This window comes from Mastomys coucha, unplaced genomic scaffold (assembly GCF_008632895.1).
Source record: "Mastomys coucha isolate ucsf_1 unplaced genomic scaffold, UCSF_Mcou_1 pScaffold22, whole genome shotgun sequence".
Taxonomy (NCBI): domain Eukaryota; kingdom Metazoa; phylum Chordata; class Mammalia; order Rodentia; family Muridae; genus Mastomys; species Mastomys coucha.
This window is the reverse complement of record NW_022196905.1, coordinates 182772053-182792307: the sequence shown is the minus strand read 5'-3', so window position 1 is coordinate 182792307 and position 20255 is coordinate 182772053. Positions and strand designations below refer to the sequence as shown.

The window sequence follows — 20255 nt, the reverse complement described above, 5'->3', positions numbered from 1 at the left end:
GAAATAAGACCTTTGTTCTTCTACTAAAACAGTGTAATTTCAAATGATGAAAATAAATGGTAACTTTAAACAAAACATAAATTCTCGAGTAATATATAAATCTAGGAAATAGATTTAGGAAATATAAAATTTTATACAGGGTTTTTAAATTCAATTATTAAATTGGCAAATAAGGTTGCACGTATCTACATGGGGTCTTGTAATGATATAAATATGTGTGTGTATGTAATAAATATATATTATATATTAGGATGTATAAATAAAAGTAAACATATTTTATCTTCTTAGACATCTATTATTTTTCTTGTGATAAAAATTTAAAAGGATTTATTTATATATTTTATATATGTGAGTACACTGTAGCTGTCTTCAGATACACCAGAAAGGGGCATCAGATCCCATTATAGATGGCTGTGAGCCACCATGTGGTTGCTGGAATTTGAACTCAGGACCTCTGGAAGAGCAGTCAGTGCTCTTCACCGCTGAGCCATCTCTCCAGTCCCATCTTGTGATAACATTTAAAAACTTAACTTATAGCCAAATACCATGCATTATCCTCACATGAATTCCCTTACTGTGCACTAAAACACCAAAATATATTTCTCCAAACTACTCATGACTCCAGAAGATTTTTTTAAAGATTTTACTTTTATGTGTACAGGCATTTTGTCAGCATGTATGTATGTATGACAGTGCCTGCAGGACACAGAAGAGGGTGTCCATCCCCTGAGACAGGAGTTACAACTTGTTGTGAGCCACCAAAATTTGGGTGCTGGAATGAAACCCAGGTGCTCTGGAGCAGAGCTATCTCTTAACCTTGGAGCCGCCCTCCTAGCCCCACCACGACAGAGGCTTTGTAACTTAGTCCTTGCTGTTGCTGTTTGTGTTCCATTGTTTCTTTGATACAGGTTGCCGTCCTAGTCCAGACTGACCTGGAGCTCGCTGTGATGTCCCAGTGGAAAACTGAGTGTTTATGGATGATGAGGCCACATGTTTTATTTGTGTGCATTTTTTCTTCTGGAAAGTTTTACAAACAATTTAGTCAATAATTTTCACTTGTTTCTTCTATGTACCAGGCAGGACACCGAAGGGATGTTGTCCACATGACAGTGAGGTTGCTGCCATTTTCTCTGACCTTCAGCCACTAACTCAATACAAACTAATATGGAGAATTAAGGAGGCAGACTGTTGGGTGGTAGAGTGTAATCATGACTGTAAATAACTATATAATGGAGTATACAAACAAAGTGTACAAACATCTGTAAGAAGAAGAGAACAAGAGACACCTGAATAAAGAAATGTTTATGTGGAAAACCCATTTCTCATGAAATGGGTGGACTTTATTTAAGCAGCAGTGGAAGGAGGTATGAGAATCTTAAGTTTGCTCTATAAGATTTGGAGGCAGGGAAACAGAACATTTCCTGAAGAACAACACAGAATTTGGGGATACCTTGATAAATTGTACAGATTGTATGAAAAAACATAAAAGAAACCTTTTTTGGTGACAAGAATAGAAGCGGGGGGAAATAGATGGAGAAGGGAGAAACAGATATAAAGCAGTGTTAGGAGTTACAGGAGGTACACTAACTGTAAGGATGTAGATAACCCAAGAGTTTATGCCCACCTGAATCTTCTGATGTCCTAGGTCTATCTCATTTCCTGGGCCCAGTTTTATTGTCATTTAAAATTGTCCACAAGCTGTCCGCAAGATTCCATGTGGGTCACACTGCTTCTTTGCAGTCTCTACCTGGTAAAATAAACTGCTAATGGCTATCCTTATGGAGCTGTTTTAAACTGTGCCGGCTGCAGTGGGGAAGTAGTTGGCTCTAAATGTTGTAGACAGCGTTTTATCTGTTCCCATTTTACATGGAAAATATGAGAATGGTTTGATTTAAACTTATGTTCTTTTGTGTTTGAGTGAAATGCTCTGTAAGTATTTGTTAGGTCCATTCAGTTTGTCATGTCTGATAGATCTCTATTACTAAATAGAAAAGGGGGGAAGAGAAAAAATAATATATGGAAAGAGCTAAAGACTTCTGTTTTGTTTTTTTTTTTTCCTTTAACAAAGGGAGTCTGGGGGTATAGATGATACTTGAAATCTAGTGTGTGATTCTTTATTACTCTTAACAAAGATATTGGTTGAGAGAGAGAGAGAGGAGAGAGAGAGAGAGAGAGAGAGAGAGAGAGAGAGAGAGAGAGAGAGAGAGAGAGGATGAATGAGGCTTCATTGCCTGGTGATCCCCAAGGGTGGTTTCAGGCCAGGTTCTTGTCACTGTCTATAGACACACTTTCTATCAACCACACTTTTCACTTCCTTGGACATTGTGACATAAACATCAGTTAGTTAAATCCAGTAACAGCGACTCTCTGAGAATGTCCAATTAAGCCATGTACAGACTAACAGCACGACCCCTGGGAGTTGGGTCGCCTGCTCAGCTCAAGCCTGCCACCGGCAGTAGGGAAGCAGAAAGGCAAGGTAGGGAGACGCCCGTTCTAGCTTTATTGTATTTTGTAATGCTACGTATACAAAAACTGGAAATATGTTCATTGCAGCTATTCACTCACTCACTACTGGATGTATCAGTGATAACATAAACCTAGAGACTGCAGGTAGCGACTGGAGGTAATCTCCAGTAATACACATGCACGGTAAAAAAGGAAAAGGGAGAAAGGGGAACGGCAGGAAGACAAACCAGAGAACCTCCCCAACCCTCATAAGTGCCTTATATTCAAATGCTTTTCAGCATGATTCTTTTTTCTTTCTTTTTTATTTAAATAACACCCCTAAGCAACACACAAGTCCCAAACCCTAAGATAATTTGCATTCTTGTGGTTAAACAAGCCAGTGTGAACTCTTTAAATAAACCCGAAGAGCTTCATAACTGAGACTCAAATGTCAGGGTTGTGCTTGATCATTAAACATGGTTTCAGCTGTGGTTTGTGGTCTCTTGTAAAGTAAGCCTTGTGGAAAGAGCCCATGTTTACAGCTCATTTGTGATGCTTAGCAAGGGAGTGTATCACAACAGCTTCATTGCTACATAGAAATGTTCTTCTAAGTATTATACCTGATGCTTCTGCTCTTTGAGCACCCCAACCTTCTGCCTGCACCCAGCCTTTGCATCTTCTGCATTCCTTGTTCATTGAACCTTCTTTTCCTGACCTTCACCCTGGTTCTCATTCAGCTCCCACCCATTTACTACATCACTACTGTACTCCTGTTCATTTTGCAAGAAGGCAGCACTTCTGGTCTCTCCTAGTACAGCTGGCCTCAGTTCTCCTTAAGAGTGAATGACAAAGAAACTTTAACAATGCATAGGAAATAATCATTAGTTGCTTTTTTTTTTTTTTTGGTATTAACAGAACTCATTGCAAGTGGCAAATATTGCGTCATTTTCTTCCTGTGGTTTTCTTGTTTTCTGAATTCCCCTCCTCTGTGAAATAAGAGCTTGGCCACCATAGCAATACTGATCATCCTTACCAGTTTACCTTCAGCACATAGTGCTATGTTTGAGGGAAAAGCATAACATACATATATATATATGGACTATCTGAATGGAGGTTCCCATATCAATCAAGCAGAGCATAGTTTCTTCTCTTGCTAAGCCTGAACAAATCTAAATATCAAGAATAACTCAGCATACCATCATCTGCTATGTAGCCACTAACGGACAATAAAGTAGAAAGGAGGTAATGGCTAAACTTTATTAGTTTGGTTAATAATATACTTGGTATACAAATTCTGAATATGTCTTCCCACCAACGAACAATAGTTTCAAGAGAAAAACAAACAAACAAACAAACAAATAAAATCTAATTTCCCCCAACATGAATTTCTGTTGCAAAATAGAAGAAAGTTTAGTTACTTGATATTTGGCTAACTCCATGTTCTTAGTGTGTAGATGGAGCAAACCCACAAGGTTCTGATACACTTGTTTCTTTAAACATAGCCAGAAGAATAGAATGACCGGAACCTTGATTCTTATTTCTTTAGATGTGTGTTCTGAATCCACGTAGGAATGATGTAACTCACATAAGTATGCATGCCTGAGAGGTTATATCCCTTCAGGCTTTTTGGTTAGCTGATTTGTCCAGCTTCACTCTGGTGAATTCCACGACTCCTAGGACATCCTCACTAAAATAGTTAGCAGTTAGTTCCAATTACTTTTCTGTATTCATGGAATCTGTCTATCTGCAATCATGAGAGGGAAGGTGTATAAATGAGTATAAAAGAACACAACTAATATGTTGCTTAATTTTAAAAAAATTGTAAAAGAAAAAATGATTGACATTAAGTGAGAAAGATTCCAAAATTTATCAGTGAAAATGAAAGCTAGTTGGATCTCCTCTAAGGATGGCTACCGACACTGAGTGGAAATATATTGAAAGACAGATGTGAACCTTGGCATTAGGTCAACAGCTATTTGTTTAGTGAAAAAGTTAATCTTCTAAATAAAAGTTAGAGTGGGGTGTCAACTTGTTGGCAAGGGTCTTGGTTTGAATCTGAATTATCTTGAGAGGTTCATGCATTGAACTCCAGTCTAGTTTGTGGCACTGTTTCAAAAGATAAAAGGCCTTGGTGACAGGCCTGGGTATCGAAGCTTCTTTCTCTAGGTGATGTCCAGCTCTGATTCTGGACTTTCCTTGCTTCCTGACCTCCCAGGATGTGAGGAGCTCCCAGTACCTCCTCCCAGTGCAATAAACTGAGTTTGTCCTACAATCTTTTCCCTTCTAGGGAGGGACCTTAGTATCAAAGATGCTCACTTGTCTGAGTTCCCACACTTCTGTGGCAGACCAATAACAAAGTGTTTGGTATTGAAAATAGGAATGTAGCTCAGAGGTAGAGTGCAGGCCTAGCACTTGTAAGGTTTAAGTTTGATTCTCAGCAGTACAAAATAAAATAACATAATGAAAGCAAAGTAATAAATATTAACAATGCTTACATTTTACTTATCTGGTTCTCACAGAGCAAGGAAGAAAGTAGAAAAGTGACTGAATGAACAAATCTTCATATCACTAAGGCATGCAATTTAGTGAATTTTTTAAAATTGGAATTTTGAAGGATTACATCTACAAAATGCCATGTTAAACTGACTTTTGAAATTTGTCATTTGAAAAAAAATCAAAGTACATAGTCAGTAAGACTAAAATCAAATAAGTAATCAGAAACCAGAAAACTTTATTTACAATGATTTGAAACACAAAATAAAATTAGGGAAGAGTGGGAAGAGTGAAGGAAGGCAGTTGTTGATTATAATTCCAAGGAATGACAATAAGCACTGTACATATACACATACACATGGATGGATGTAAACACATTGTGTACTATTGATTAGATGAGCACAGTTCTGTCTACAGCCATTTGTGTGTGTGTGTGTGTGTGTGTGTGTGTGTGTGTGTGTGTGTGAAGAGTAGGGTTTACTGTTTGGTGTCATGCTCAGACAAAAATAAGTACCATTTTAATGTGAATTATAACTTTAACATTTATTAACAGTAGAAAGCACTGTAGTATAAAACCATGTACTTAGGAAAAAATGTTGCTTACTATTTAGGGTCTAGATAGCTATGGACTGACTCCTGACTCTTTTCTTTGCTTTTAAGTATTGTTTTAATTCCTACATGTCTACTACGTTCATGTACTGTCTATTGCCACTCTCTCTCAAACTTCCCATGCTCACTCACTCTCTCATTTATGAACTCTTCTTCCTTAATTAGTATTGCTTTACACACACACACACACATACACACACACACTCACATACACACACACTGCATATCTGCTGATTCCATTTATGTTGTTGGCATGTGTTTGGCTTGAGGCTGACTACTCAGATTGGATAATCTCTCCAAGGGTACATCCAGAAGACAGAATCTCTCTGCCAGCATCAATTAATTAGCTATAAAGTGTTTTTGTTTTGTTTTTGTTTTTGTTTTTATCTAGTGGTAAGGCCCTGTGAAAGTTGGCATATGAACTGGCATTGTCTTTTTGCAGGTCTTCCTTGGCAATCATATTGTAGAGATTCTATTGTTCTAGTTTCTCTGTCTTAAATACTAGGCACAATCTCAAAGCAAATGTTTTGGCCTTCTGGATCATGCAATTTTTCTGCCCCTTCTTCCACTATGATGCCTCAGTCTTAGATTGAGTGGTTCCATTGTAGAGATATCAGTTGGAATTCACTACCCTATCATCAGCTGTTCTTGACTTGTGGATTCCTGTGATGGACTCCAGCTGCTACAAAAAGAAGGTTTTTTTATTTTTATTTTTTTGATGAGTGTAATAGCTACACTTATCTGTGGGTATGAAGATAGGTATTTATAATGCATTTAGAAATTATGTTGGCTCATAGAAATAGCAGTAGTAGTTTCTCCTTTAGGGTCTATGGGTGACTAACCACAATTAATTGCATAGATTTATAGTACAAGGCAGGAATTATCTTTTATTTAGTAGACACTGAGTCCAATTAGTCAGCTATTTGTTACAACCAAGATGTAAGTGCCACTATTGCCCCTCAGGGGAGATCATGTTAGGCTGCTCATTGCTGTAGTTCACAGAATTTTCAGTCCTATAGGACTACTGATTGATTTTCTCTTCAGGCAGATTGCAGAACAACTTTGGGTATTAGAAAAACTAGTCCTCAGGGAGGAGGTGTCCAAGGCAGTTGCAGCTCCATTTCTCTAAGTGCTGTGACCATGGTGCCTTAGATGTGGGTATGGTACCTAGAGCAACCACAGCAACCAGAGAATTAAAAGGAGACCACAGAGAAGGTACAAAGAGACATCTCTAGAGAGGAGAATAAAAGAACAGAGATATTAGGACTAGAAAATATCTATAGCCCTAGGAATACATAATCAAGTTACATCAAATATGTGATAACAATTCTCCCAATGTAAACTATGCAGCAAAACTATGTAGCCAGGCATTGGAAACCTATTTTTGAGCTGTTGGCCAGGGAACCCCAAGAGACCCCTCAACAATATATTTCTGTTTCCCTTGGTTGCTATTATTTCCTTTTGTAAATTTTATTTATTCTTTTTTCATATAATACACCCAACCACAGCCTCCCTTCCTGCCTCCTCCTAGTACTTCCAACATCTTCTCTTCACCAGATCCACTGCTTCTCCACTACCTTTCAGGGAAGAGAAGGCTTCCCAGTAATATCAACCAAACTCGGCATAATAAGATTCAGTAAGACTAGGCATATATCCACATATCAAGGCTGGGTGAGGCTACTCAGCAGGAGAAATAGAGCCCAAGAGCAGGTGAAAGAGTCAGAGGCACCCCTCCCCAACTCCCGCTGTTAGGAATCCCACAAAAAACCACAAGCTAAATAACCACATCATGTATATAAAGGGCTTGGTGCAGATCCATGCAGGCTCCATGGTAGCTGCTTTACTTTCTGTGAGCCCCTGTGTGAACCCTGCTTAGCTGATCCTGAGTGGTTGTACCAGCTTACAATCCCACCAGCAATGGAGGAATGTTCTGCTTTCTCCACATCCTTGCAAGAATCTGCTGTCATGTGAGTTTTTGAACTTAGCCATTCTGACTGGTGTAAGGCGGAATCTCAGGGTCATTTTTATTCTGGGAAGTGCTTGCTGACAGGAGCCTGATATAGCTGTCTCCTGAGAGGCTCTGCAACAGCCTGACAAATACAGAGGCAGATGCTAGCAGCGGGAGTTGGAGAAGGGACTCAAGGAGCTGAGGGAGTTTGCAGCCATGTGGAGGGAGCAACAGTGTCAACTGGCCAGACCCCTAGAGCTCCCAGGGACTGGGCCACCAACCAAAGAGTACACATGGAGGGACCCATGGCTTCGGTTGCATATGTGGCAGAGGATGGCTTTGTTGGACATCAGTGGGAGGACTGGCCCTTGGTCCTGTGGGGGTTCCATACCCCAGTGTAATGGAATGCAGGAAGGAAGGCAGGAGTGGGTAGGTGGGTGGGGGAGCACCCTCATAGAGGCAGTGGGAGGGAGGATGGGATAGGGGGTTTCTGGAGGGGAGACCTGGAAATGAGATAACATTTGAAATGTAAATAAAGAAAATAAAGGAGAAAAAACTAGACTAACCTGATTCTGTGGGAAAAAAGACATAAATTATAAAATGTAAATAAGCATGCACACATATATACGTGAAATAATTGCTGAATCTTAAGGATTTACATGTTTAACTGGCAATATCAAAATGAGATTAAAAATCAATGTTGAGACTAGAAAATCCATAGAATAAAGCTTTACAGGGACTAAGTAAATAGTGAACTGCTTTGGCCATGAGAACGTTACAAACAGCTTGTGTGGCCATGAGAAAGTTCCAAACAACTTGTGCCTATCCTTTAGTCATTTTGGGTTTTTTGTTTTTTTTTTTTAATTTATTATTCTATTTAACAGGAAATTCTGATCAGTTATCAGACTTCAGTGGGCCATTGTTGGCTTATTGTGAAGTTTATCTCCAGCTATCTCTATAAGTGTTAATGTAGTAGAATAATCTTTTTGAGTCTTCTAAAAAAAATCTGCATCTCAAACTTTCATGGTTCCCTGTAAAACAACTATGATTTATTTTTCTTTTTCTATTTAAGTAAATACTCCCCACAGAAACAGTCATCAGTATGTACAAATCAAATACAGAAAAGTGTACATCACAATCAAATATAGCAAAATCCCACTGGCCAACAGGATTGGGCAGTACTTTTAGCCTCTGGAAGAGTTTCTTACATCCAAAGCAACATAGCCTCCATCCCTTTATAAACCATCTGTCTTGGCATAGAGAGCTGGAAAGGCAGGCCTATCAAATACTTTGCTTCATGACTAGGGTCTTGAAAGTTAAAGTGATTCTTTTTACTGTCAACTCTACAAATGGAAGCCAAAAGAGCATTTGCTGCAGGTGGCTCTCATTCAGCCCTCATGACCATGGGACAGCCCAGTTTCCCAATATAAATGCATCACATCATTGAACTCAATTCATGAAGTATTCTTGAAATATATAGAGATGCCCCAAACTAACAACTCAGAGGACCCTGAAGAGGCTTCAGAAGACAGATGAATTGGTAGAACACAAATATTCAGACTTTACTTTGAAATAATTAAATTTTCTCTTTTTCCTATTTTCTTTCCTAATTTTCTTGAACCATGAAAAAGAAATGTTTACTTATTTTCGCAGAATTTTTCCCTTTGAAATAATAGTCTTAGTATGTGTTCTGAGGCCATTCAGTTCCTGTTTTAGACACTGAAGGTGCAGCAATGAATGTGAAAGACTTAATCCCTAAATTTGTCAAATTCATTTTCTGAATGGAGAAAATTGACAAATAGGTGTGTGTGTGTGTATATATATATATATATATATATATATATATATATATATACATAAATTACATATAGTATTCTATGATGGAAATGAAAGGAAGAATATAAAGAGTTAAGAAGTGAGAAACAGAGATAAAGATGGAACAGAGACTGAGGGAACAGACAACCAATAACTGTCCCAACTTGAGACCCATTCTATGGGAGAAAGCCAACCCTTGACACTATAAATGATATTCTGTTATTCTTGTATACAGGAACCTAGCATAACTATCTCCTGAGAGGCTTCATCCACCGGTGTATGAAAACAAATGTAGAGATCAAATATCAGGCAAAGCTCAAGAAGTCGTGTGAAGGAGTGGAGTAGAGTATTGAGCAAAGTGGAAGGGACAAGGACACCACAAAGAAGAATCAACTAACCTGGAACCATGGGAGCTCACAGAGACTGAACCACTACTAAGAAGGATGAAGGAGCTAAACCTATACCCCGTACACATTTGTATCAGATATGTACCTTGGTCATTGTGTGGGTCCCCTAATATTTGGAGCAGAGACTCTCTCTAACTCTGTTGCTTTCCATTGGATCTCCTTCCCCTGCCAGAACTAGCTGGTTGAGAGAAGATACAGGATGGTACCCAAGGGGGAGCTTCCCCTTCTTTGAGGAGAAGAGGAGGGAGTAACTGGGGAGAGGTATTTGTAAGGGTGGGACTGGGAGAAGAGGAGCGAGAGGGGCTGTGATCAGGACGTTAAGTGAATTTTGGAAAAAGTAGTGAGAAACAGGTCATGGGGAGAGATGTGGGAGAACAAGTACCAGTTAAAGACACTTACACTCAACTGAATGACAGCAATGGTAATGAACTAGCTTGATGGGCACCAGGAAGGGCTATTTCAAGCAAATAAAATATAAGGAGATGACAAAGATCAATAACCGACTAATTTAGTCTGGCTGACATAAAATAAGTAGTGTTTGTGTGAGGATGAAGCCAGGGTGGAAGCATTGTGAATCCTACAGCCATACAGGGAGATGTGTACTTTACTAGGTGATCATGAACCTTTTATTATTATTTATTATTATTATCATCATTATTATTATTATCATTATTATTAGATATTTTCTTTATTTACATTTCAAATGATATCCCCCTTCCTGATTTTCCCTCCAAAAAAAAAAAAAAAACCACTATTCCCTTCCCCTTGCCTCTGCTCACCATCCCACTCTCATCTGCTCCCTGGCCCTGGCATTCCTCTACACTGAGGCATAGAGCCTTCACAGGACCAAAAGCGCCTCTCCTCCCATTGATGACCAACTAGACCATCCTCTGCTACATATGTGGCTGGAGCCATGAGTCCCTCCATGTGTACTCTTTGGTTTGTTTAGTCCCTGAGAGCTCTGAATGTTCTATTTATTTCATATTGTTGTTCCTCCTAAGGGGCTGTAACCCCTTCAGCTCCTTGGGTTCTTTCTCTAGCTCCTTCATTGGGGAACTTCTTGACAAGTTGTCCTATCTTGTTTCAACCAGGAAGACTCACTAAAGGAGAAGAAAACCTTTTCTGTGCTTTCCCAGAATTACCAAAAGGAATGATGCTACTGTTTTATTTAATAGAAAAAAATCAAAGGATGAAAAATACTTCCACATTCAATAGGTCAAGTTGTTCTGCCTAGGGAAGAGCTTTTCACTAAAAAGCAATAGCTGGTTTCCACCAGACTTCTGATGAGGTTTTTGTTACGGGAAATATATTTCCTCAATTCTTACACCTGAACATCTCTCCTGTTCCTATTATTTTAGCCAGAAGCAATAACAATGTCTTAAGATGGGCAGTTTTAGCAGGAGTAATAGTGTACATATTCTCAAGTAGAAGGTATTTTAGGGTGATTCAGAAACTGCAACTATTTCTGTAACAATGAGAAATGGGTAGAGCTGCCCTCTATAAACAATAATACACAGTACAGGTAAACAGTATCATTAAGAGTAGAATATCAAATATACTTTAACTGGTGCAAGCAAGCTCCTGTGCTAAACTTATGCATTGCATTGTTTACCCTACTGAGTTTCTACAAGGGAATATCTGATGCTGACATATGGTGCTACTGTGATGACCCTTCCTTGAAGCGGAATGCTTTGAACTCTGAATTGCTTCCTAAAATATAATCCTCAAAAAAGGGAATTATATTTGTCTTGGGTACATCTGTGAAATAAATTAAATAGCAAGTAAAAGAGAGTGACAATGGGGACAAGTATACAAAGACTGATACATTCTTCCCTGATAACGTTCTGAAGACATTTAGAATATGAAAAAAATAACAAAGCTCATTCACTATGTTTTAATTTTGTTACTGACTTAAATATGGAACAGGCATTTGTTCTTTGGTCCAGTAGTTGAGGTCATTTCACCAACATGGGGAAAGCTAAAAATACATGAGCAAATTAATTCCCGTTGCCATTCTGGTTAAGGTAAGTAGATTAAAATATCACTTTTAATGACTATGAAAATAAGTGAAAAGCACATTTTTACCACTTGAATGTATTGGAATACATGCCAAAGTAAAATCACAATTTCCCACTCTGTTCTGACAAAATGGTAAGTAGGGACCATATGGATTGTTAATGTCATGGAACCAAAGAAAGACACACTGGCTTCAGTGTACTGCAGAACCCAGGATGCGGATGCGGGGTTTGAGATTCTGCATAGCTACATCAGTTTGTGTTTCCTGGTTGAGTATACAGGTCAAAAAGCAGGCATGTCTTATGAAGCAAATTTAGCACCTTCTCTTACCTGAAGATGATTCAATTTCACTGTCAAATATTTTACAATTTCAGTGCCCCTGACTCAAAGATTTATATTCTTCTAAGTTAGGCAATTTGGGTACATCTTAATGCTATTAAAAAACAGACTTGCTAAATATCTTGCTAAATTAGCTAATTTTTTTTTATCTCTTAAAAATATCATCAGGAAAAAACTTACCCAGTCCTAGATACAATATGAAATTGTGAATGACTGTTCATTTTTCCATTCAATTCTCCATCATTGTCCATCAGAAGTGTTTTATTTTTGGTAAGGTTCTCTTTCTTCAGTCTATAGCCTGTCTCCTCCTGTCTTTTGTTATTTCTGTGTATTTTTCATTATGTCCTCTATCAAATTTATAAACTTCAAAAGCCCCATCCCAAAATCGTTTAAAGCTTTCAGGGCTCTGAAGATTTAAAAGACAAAGATGAAACAAAATGATCTCTTTTGATCAGCCTAGCCTTTAGCTAGCACTGTAGCATTCCCTTACCTTGAAGAATAAGCTTATTCAGCCAAATCTCCTTCATTTACTGTCTGTGTGTTTCACTTCCAACTTAGAAGTCCTTGCCATATAGGAATTGACTTTTGCCCCAGTCTTTCACTGCAAGTGACCTTGCAAATAATGAGTCACATTCATCTTCCAAAAGTATCTCAGCACATTTTTATCATACACTGATTAACTTTCATATTGTTCACCAGTAGGCATTCCAGAAGGACTTTCTTCCCACGATATTACTTCTATATTGTTTCCGTTTACCTCCTGCCATTCAGGACGTGTTCATGTTGCTTTATGATTTGTCCTTTATGTACCTTTCCTCACTCTTTGATTTCTTTGTTCTTTAGATTAATAATTATATTCTTTTTTAATACCTGGGATAGTTTAAAAGGTTAAAGTTGGTAATAAAACAATGAAATGGTTTAAGGTTGCCCTAGAAAAAAGACTAAGAATTTGAGATTTGGCAAAGGAAAGCATCAGCAGAACAATTATTTTTAAAAGTGTCATTACAGACAGTATAAGAACTGATAAATTAACACATAACGGTGTAAGTTAAATACTTTCAGGCATATTAGTTAAATAATTAAAAGGATGTACTACAGAGACAAGAAAGATAGTTTATTGGTCAAAGATGCTGACTGCTCTTTCAGGGAGAGAAGTTTGAATCCTAGCACCTACATCATGTGCCTCACAACTGCCAATACTTCCAACCCCAGGGTATTAGACATCCTTTAGGACCCTACATTTACATTAATTTGTGCATTCATAATCACACACAGACACACACAAGCACATATATGTAATTGAAAATAAAATGATTCTTTAAAAACATACTAATGGCATCATTGAAAAGAATATGTTTATCAAGTAATAGATTATTTTAATCCTTTGTATCTATCTTCTTCATCTATCCATCATAATTGAAAAGCCACTCCAATATACTTTTATTTTAATTGGAAGAAAACCATTTTTATTATATTTTGTAAATTAAGGATGATCCTATTAAGCCTGGAGAAGAGTTTAAATTATAGAGTCCTGAACAGATGATAAGGTTAAAACATTAAGACACTGACCTTAATTTTGTTCCTTAAGCATAGCCAAGATCTGTATTAAGACAATTATAACAGTCCACTTCATTCCAATATGAGATGATTACAAAAACATGGTCCTTTTGGCCTCCCCCGGGTTAGTAACCTTGACATACTCAGTGCTACAACCCTACCTTTCCAATTGTTGAACAGAAGGCATGTGTGAAAATTGATGCAGCTATTAAAAATAAGTGTGGAAGTTTCCCAAACAAACTAAAAGGAGAACTATACTTTGACCTACCTATTCTATTCCTGACCTTATAGCAAAAGGACTAAACATGTCCCTTCAGAGATAATTGCTTAACCATTTTATTGAGAATCACTAAATTGATACCATCATGAATATCCATATAGTGAGGAATTGATGAGGTAAATGTGGTATAGATACATATACAATGGAATTTTCTTCTGGTATAAAAAATGAAACAAATTATGAAATTTATAGATATAGGAATGAAACTAAAAATAATTATACTGGGTAAGATAACTCAGACATACACAGAAAAACAAATGGAAAAATACTTCATGATCTGCCTCATTTGTACAGTCCTAGTTTGGGTTTTATTGCTGTGAAGAGACACCATGACCAAGGCAACTATTGTAAAAGACAACAGCTAATTGGGGCTTACAGGGTCTGCAGTTCAGTCCATTATCATCATGGCAGCAAGCATGGCAGCATCCAGGCAAGTACAGTACTGGAGAGGAGCTGAGAGTTCTGGCTGCAGGCAGAAGAAACTAACTATCCCATACTGGGTAGGGCTTCAATGATGCATTTCCTCAAACAAGGCCATACCTCCTAATAGTGCCATCTCCCATGGGCCAAGCATATTAAAATCACCACATGTAGATATGAGGTAAGAATCTCTTAATTTTGTATTCAATAAAGAGTTGCTGTAGAGGTCAGGAATCTAGAAAGATACTGTTAAGAGGGAAGATACTAGAACATAAGCAGTATCAACATATGCAATAGTAATATTGGGATAGAATGGTTAAACTGGAAGAAAAGTGGGGGATGAGGAGATGGATGTAGAGAAGAGGGTTAACTAAAATGAAAGGAGTATAAAAAAGGCATATGGAAATCTACTATATAGTAACCAATTTGAGTTGAAAAAATTAAAAACCACAGTGCTGTGGAATACCTCCTTGTGAGTTATTGGGCAGAGACCACAGAACAATGCAAGCTATTGTCATTCCTCTTGGTTGAGTACTAAATGAAAAGACCCTTTTGCCCCTTGCAAGCCCTTCCTCAGGGTCAGGAAACATTGTAGAAAGAAGAACAGAAAGAACTAAAAGCAAAAAAAGGAACATTCAACAACTATTGATGTTCTGAGTCTGCACAAAAATGTTCCCCATAACAGCCAGATATGGTAAGAGGTGGAGCCCAAGAAGCCTTAACGTCAGTGTTAAAATATCTGATTGATGGAGTTAGGAAATAGGAATCATTGCCTTGAGATGTGCATCCTTGGGTGAATATCCAGGCTCTGAGAGTAAGTCCAAATCCAATGGTGAGATAAACTATCTTGGTCAAAAACTATTTGATCAGCATTTATGGATTTAGGGACTGATATGTATGAGGTGATAAGAAAAAAGTAAAAAGGCAGACATACAGATACACATACAGAAAACTTGGAATTTGCTAGGCCAGTGCTCTGAAGGAGGCATACCATCAGTAACCTGGAAACTCAATATGTTTATTTTATACATCCAAGTTGAAGAGATGGAATGTGTGTATGTGTCTCTGTGTATCTGTGTGTGTGTGTTGTGTGTGTATGAATGTGGAAAGAACTTGAGCTAATAACTGTAGCAGTTCTCTATAGGTGAGCAACAACAGATTATAAATAACCCTGAAGAGAAAAATGTGTTGATACGTTATGTCCATAGCATCAACATTTCTGTACATCGACAAAGAGAGTCTGTACAAAACATGATTAAAGATATACAGAATTTAAATGTAAAACATACAAAAACTGGTAATATGAAGAAAGATACAAAAAGTGACTATTACTTAATTGTATCTTAAATAATTACAAACTAAATGTTATGCAGACAAAGCTATTTTGAGGAAACACAAAAACAAACAAACAACAGAAACAACAAAAACCATGAAGGAAAACATGAAAGTCCAGAGTAAAAAGTTAAACTCTATTTTAAATATAGTTAATTTGCTGTTCAACTAACTGTACAGGAAATACCTCTCAGAAGAAACACAAAATAAGAGATTTCCTTCTTTTTCTTGTAAAAAAATTCAACATTGCCTTGGTTTCAGATGGTACATTAATTTTCAATATGCTATAGTACATGCTTTAGATAATAATCTATTGCATAAAATTTTCTTACCAATAAAATTAATTTACTAATTAGATTTAGTTACATGTACTCAAATGCATCCTATTCATATTTTTTACTATTAGCGTATATGGCCATCACCTTCTGCTCTGTGTGTGTGCGTGTGTGTGTGTGTGTGTGTTTGTGTGTGTGTGTGTGTGTGCACATGCATGCATGTGCATGCATATGTATAAGCGTTAACTCCAATAGTTGCAAAGTTCTCAATATCTGCAACTACATTTTTCAACTTTGGAATTATATTATGTTGTTTTTTTTTCTCACTCCACAGCTCCCCTCTCCCTGAGATTCACTCCATCTGTTTCCCTTCAGCAGGTCTCCAAGAGAACAACAACCAAATAAGAAAAATGAGATACAACAAGACAAGGGCAATGCCCTAATATCTATGCTGAACAGGGCAGCCCAATAGGAGAAAAAGAGCCCCTAGAGTGGGCAAAAGAGTCAGAAATGCGCCTCCTTCCACTGAAGTCCCACAAAAACACCAAGCTCACAGCCATAAAGCACAGACCTAGTGCAGACCCATGCAGGCCCTCTGATTGGCATTTAGTCTCTGTGAGGCCCTAAGTGCCTTATTTATTGAGTTGATGGGCCATGACCTCCTTGTATCCTCCATTCCTTCTGACTCCTACAATCTCTTCTCTGTCTTCCATGGGGTTCCCCAATAACAAGGGAATAGTTTCCAGTACATTACAACCCAGTACAACCAGTAAGTACTTACTGAGTTTAATTGTAATGATAAAAATTAATAATTTGAGATGAAATGGTGAAAAGGAGGGTATTACCATTGAAATTCTCAAAAATGATGAACTCTTTTGTAGTAAAACACATTTATATACTGGAGGTTCCTGAATCAGAGAAATTCAAAATAGATCTTTGAGTCCAAGTTATGTGTAATAGCAGAAGTACAGAACTATACTCAATGTGCACTGAAGCCAGTTTTACACTGAAATAATAAACACTCAGTAAAAAATATCCCCTAAGTAAACATCAGAAGATATTTCTGAAATCCTCTAAAACTCAAGCTGTTCATGCTTCTCTTGTAAGAGTTTGTTTCAGATCAATAAATATTTTATTAATCGTTTAACTATGTGCCAGGTACTAGAGAAGTCCCTGGGGAGACATCAGTGACTGATATATAGGGTCTGAAATCCAAGTAGGTGGAGTTACTCTAGCTGAACTGCATGCATGTGGTACCTATTATCTCTATCAGGGACTTTTACTTTGGGAGTTGAAGGACGGAAGTGGCATACATTTGTGTCTTGGGTACTCAATTTTTATTTGTCATTTTACTACCATAGACATCTACACTTATTGTTAAATGTCTTTCAAAGACTCATTTGTGTGAGACTTGGTAAATGTTCTTACAAGATTATGAGAAAATGACAACCATGAGGGTTTGTTGTTTGAATGACTTACTTTTAATTGGTTCCATGTAACTTATATAATGCACTGTAATTATCTGTACAAAGCTTTCTCAGCAATATTCTACAGTTTTAGTTACTATACCTTTACAGTGTCTTCACTGACTTCCACACTCTGTCTTAACCTGGTGCTTTCAATTCTTCACATCCCTCAGAGAATGTCAACTTCTCCTTTTTGGATTTAGCTAAACACAATAGATACCTTTCCTAGGTCAGGAATTATTAAGGTCTCTGGAACAGATAGGTGAACACATGCACACAGTTCTGACCCATGAGCTACAGATTTGAATAGAACCCTCGCCATGAAAGAGAAAAGGAAAACACCATTGCAAAGAGCTGAAATTCAGCAAGGAGACACATGAAAGACAATATTTGAGCACAAAGACCTGAACAGTGTTTTCATACTGGCATGCTTTATGTAGATTTCTAGAACAAGAGATCCCTGAACTCTGTGTTTAGATGTCCTGATGCAGAAAGCCTGAAGCAAAGCTTAGGAATCTACATTTTTAATCATCTAGTTGAAATTTATGGTGTTTCTCTTTTACAGCACATGGGATCAAACCAGTGGTCTCACATATACTAAACAACCAGTCTACTACAAAGATGTGTGTTTTTGTTTTTGCTCTCTGCCTGTCTCTGTCTCTTTCTCTCTTTCTCTCTTTCTCTCTCTCTCTCTCTCTCTCTCTCTCTCTCTCTTTCTTTGTGTGTGTGTGTGTGTGTGTGTGTGTGTGTGTGTATGTGTGTGTGTGAGAGAGAGAGAGAAAGAGAGAGAGATTGATTTATATAATGGTACATGTCTTTAATACTAGCACCAGAAACATTTGGATTTCTCTGAGTTTGTAGCCAGCCTCAGAGACACAGAATTCCATGCCACACAAAGCTAAATAGTCTTTTATAATGTCTGTCTCTAAAAAGAGAGAAACATTTATAAAAGAAAACCCAGATCTTGCTCCTCCTTTGTCCAATTGGGGTTTGCTTGCTTTCATTCTGAATCCATAGAAATAGCATAGAGAGCAGCAGTAGCAACAACTAACTCTTAGGCAATAAAATTAAAATTTATTTTTTTCACTTGCAGTACTACTTTATAGCCATTTTAAACAAAGTATTCTTAAACTTGATCAATAGAGAACAAATTCTTAATACTGACAAAACTGTGTAAGGGTCCCGCCAGACTTACTGGCCATAGGACTGGACTTTTTACCTATCCTGTTGTTTACCTTTGTCAAATACACTGAATGGCAGAAAAATCTCCCCATAAATGCCAAATTGTTATTGGCATCAAGAGATCAAGCTACAATCTGAGATGAGCATGTTATGATTCACGTACAACCAATACTTATATTTGACAGTATATTTTCAGCTGTAAATAACAGAGGCCCATAGTCAGGTTCTACTAAACAGTATAACCACGCCCACACATCCTCCTCCCTAATGTGAAATTGAGGACGAGGCAAGATAAACACCCCAGAGATCTGTAAGTTAACACTCTCTCCCATCCTACCACCACAATGGTCAGCTTTCCTCTCTGCTCCAGCCATTAATGTTTCTAGAATTACTAATGAATATCATGTCTCCTGATCCTGTCCAGAGAACATGTCTGTAGTTCAAGAAGGAGATGACCTGTAATAGGCCCTGTCATACTGCTTTGGCAAAAACAGAGTTGGAATATCGTGTCTAGAGCAGTCACTGAAAATGGAAGATTAGATTGATTAACTCATAACATCTGTGACTATTTACACTGGTGGCTATTTTCACAGTATCTTTATGGAAAACTGTGTTTCTCTTACTTTTTTTTTTAACAAACAATCTGTTTAATTAAAAAAGAACTATTAAACTGATAAGAACAGATACTATTCTTGATCTTAGTCAAAAGGCTGAGGTGGGGGTTATGGGGGAGTGGGGCATCCTCGTGGAGACAGAGGGGAGGAGGTATGGGATGTGGAACAGTCACAGGGTAGACCTGGAGGGGGACAAAATCTGGATTGTAAAGAAAAAAAGTTTTAAAGAAAATTTAAAAAAGAATAATTTATATAAAATATCAAATACTCTCTAGTTTCCAATATATATATATATATATATATATATATATATATATATATATATATTATATGCATTAGATGACAATGAATTTCTGCAGTATATGACTTCTCCAAAAAGAAAACTGTTTTATTTTGAAGTTATGGTAACATTATAAGCACAACATTGACTTACATAGATTTTATATCATATTTATTAGAAACTAATAGATAAAATGCACCATCACATGAAAAGGGCATTTCTAATTTCAAATTATATATGTGGGCATATCAACAAAAGATGCTAAAGTGAATTCAAAAGAATGAATAGATTTTTAAGTTTAATTCTTGGACTCAAAACCAGAGCTTTATAGTATGATACATAGCTACTTTCCCTCTAAGCTAAATCTCCACAACAGGATAGAATTTTTAGAACCTGTAGATAGATAGGTATCTTTGTTGCAATGGGTCATTTGTCGATATTGTTTTATTAGAAACACAGAAGAAACCGTAATTTAATGAGAAGAAAAAGATGAATTGACTGCTATAGGAAGTCATTACCTTTAGCTGTTATAGTATTCAGATTCTGAATTTCTTTTAAACTTTCCAACCACACACACACACACACATCTATTTTGATATGAGGTACTCAGTGATGGTCAAAATAAATGTTGTCTGTAATAAACTTTATCAAAACCAGTTTCTGGCTTTTTAATAGTCTGAGTATATTTAATTTTAATGCATTAATAGTAAGAGGCTTTCTAAGTCTCAAAAAACAAAACAAAAATAATAATAATAAAAGGCTTTTATACCTTAGTTC

At 37.2% G+C, this 20255-nt stretch overlaps 1 pseudogene; it reads right to left on the bottom strand.

Annotated features, from left to right (window-relative positions):
• Nucleotides 1-19189: 19189 nt before the first annotated feature.
• LOC116071515 lies at nucleotides 19190-19307 on the bottom strand (annotated as a pseudogene).
• Between the last annotated feature and the right edge of the window lie 948 nt (nucleotides 19308-20255).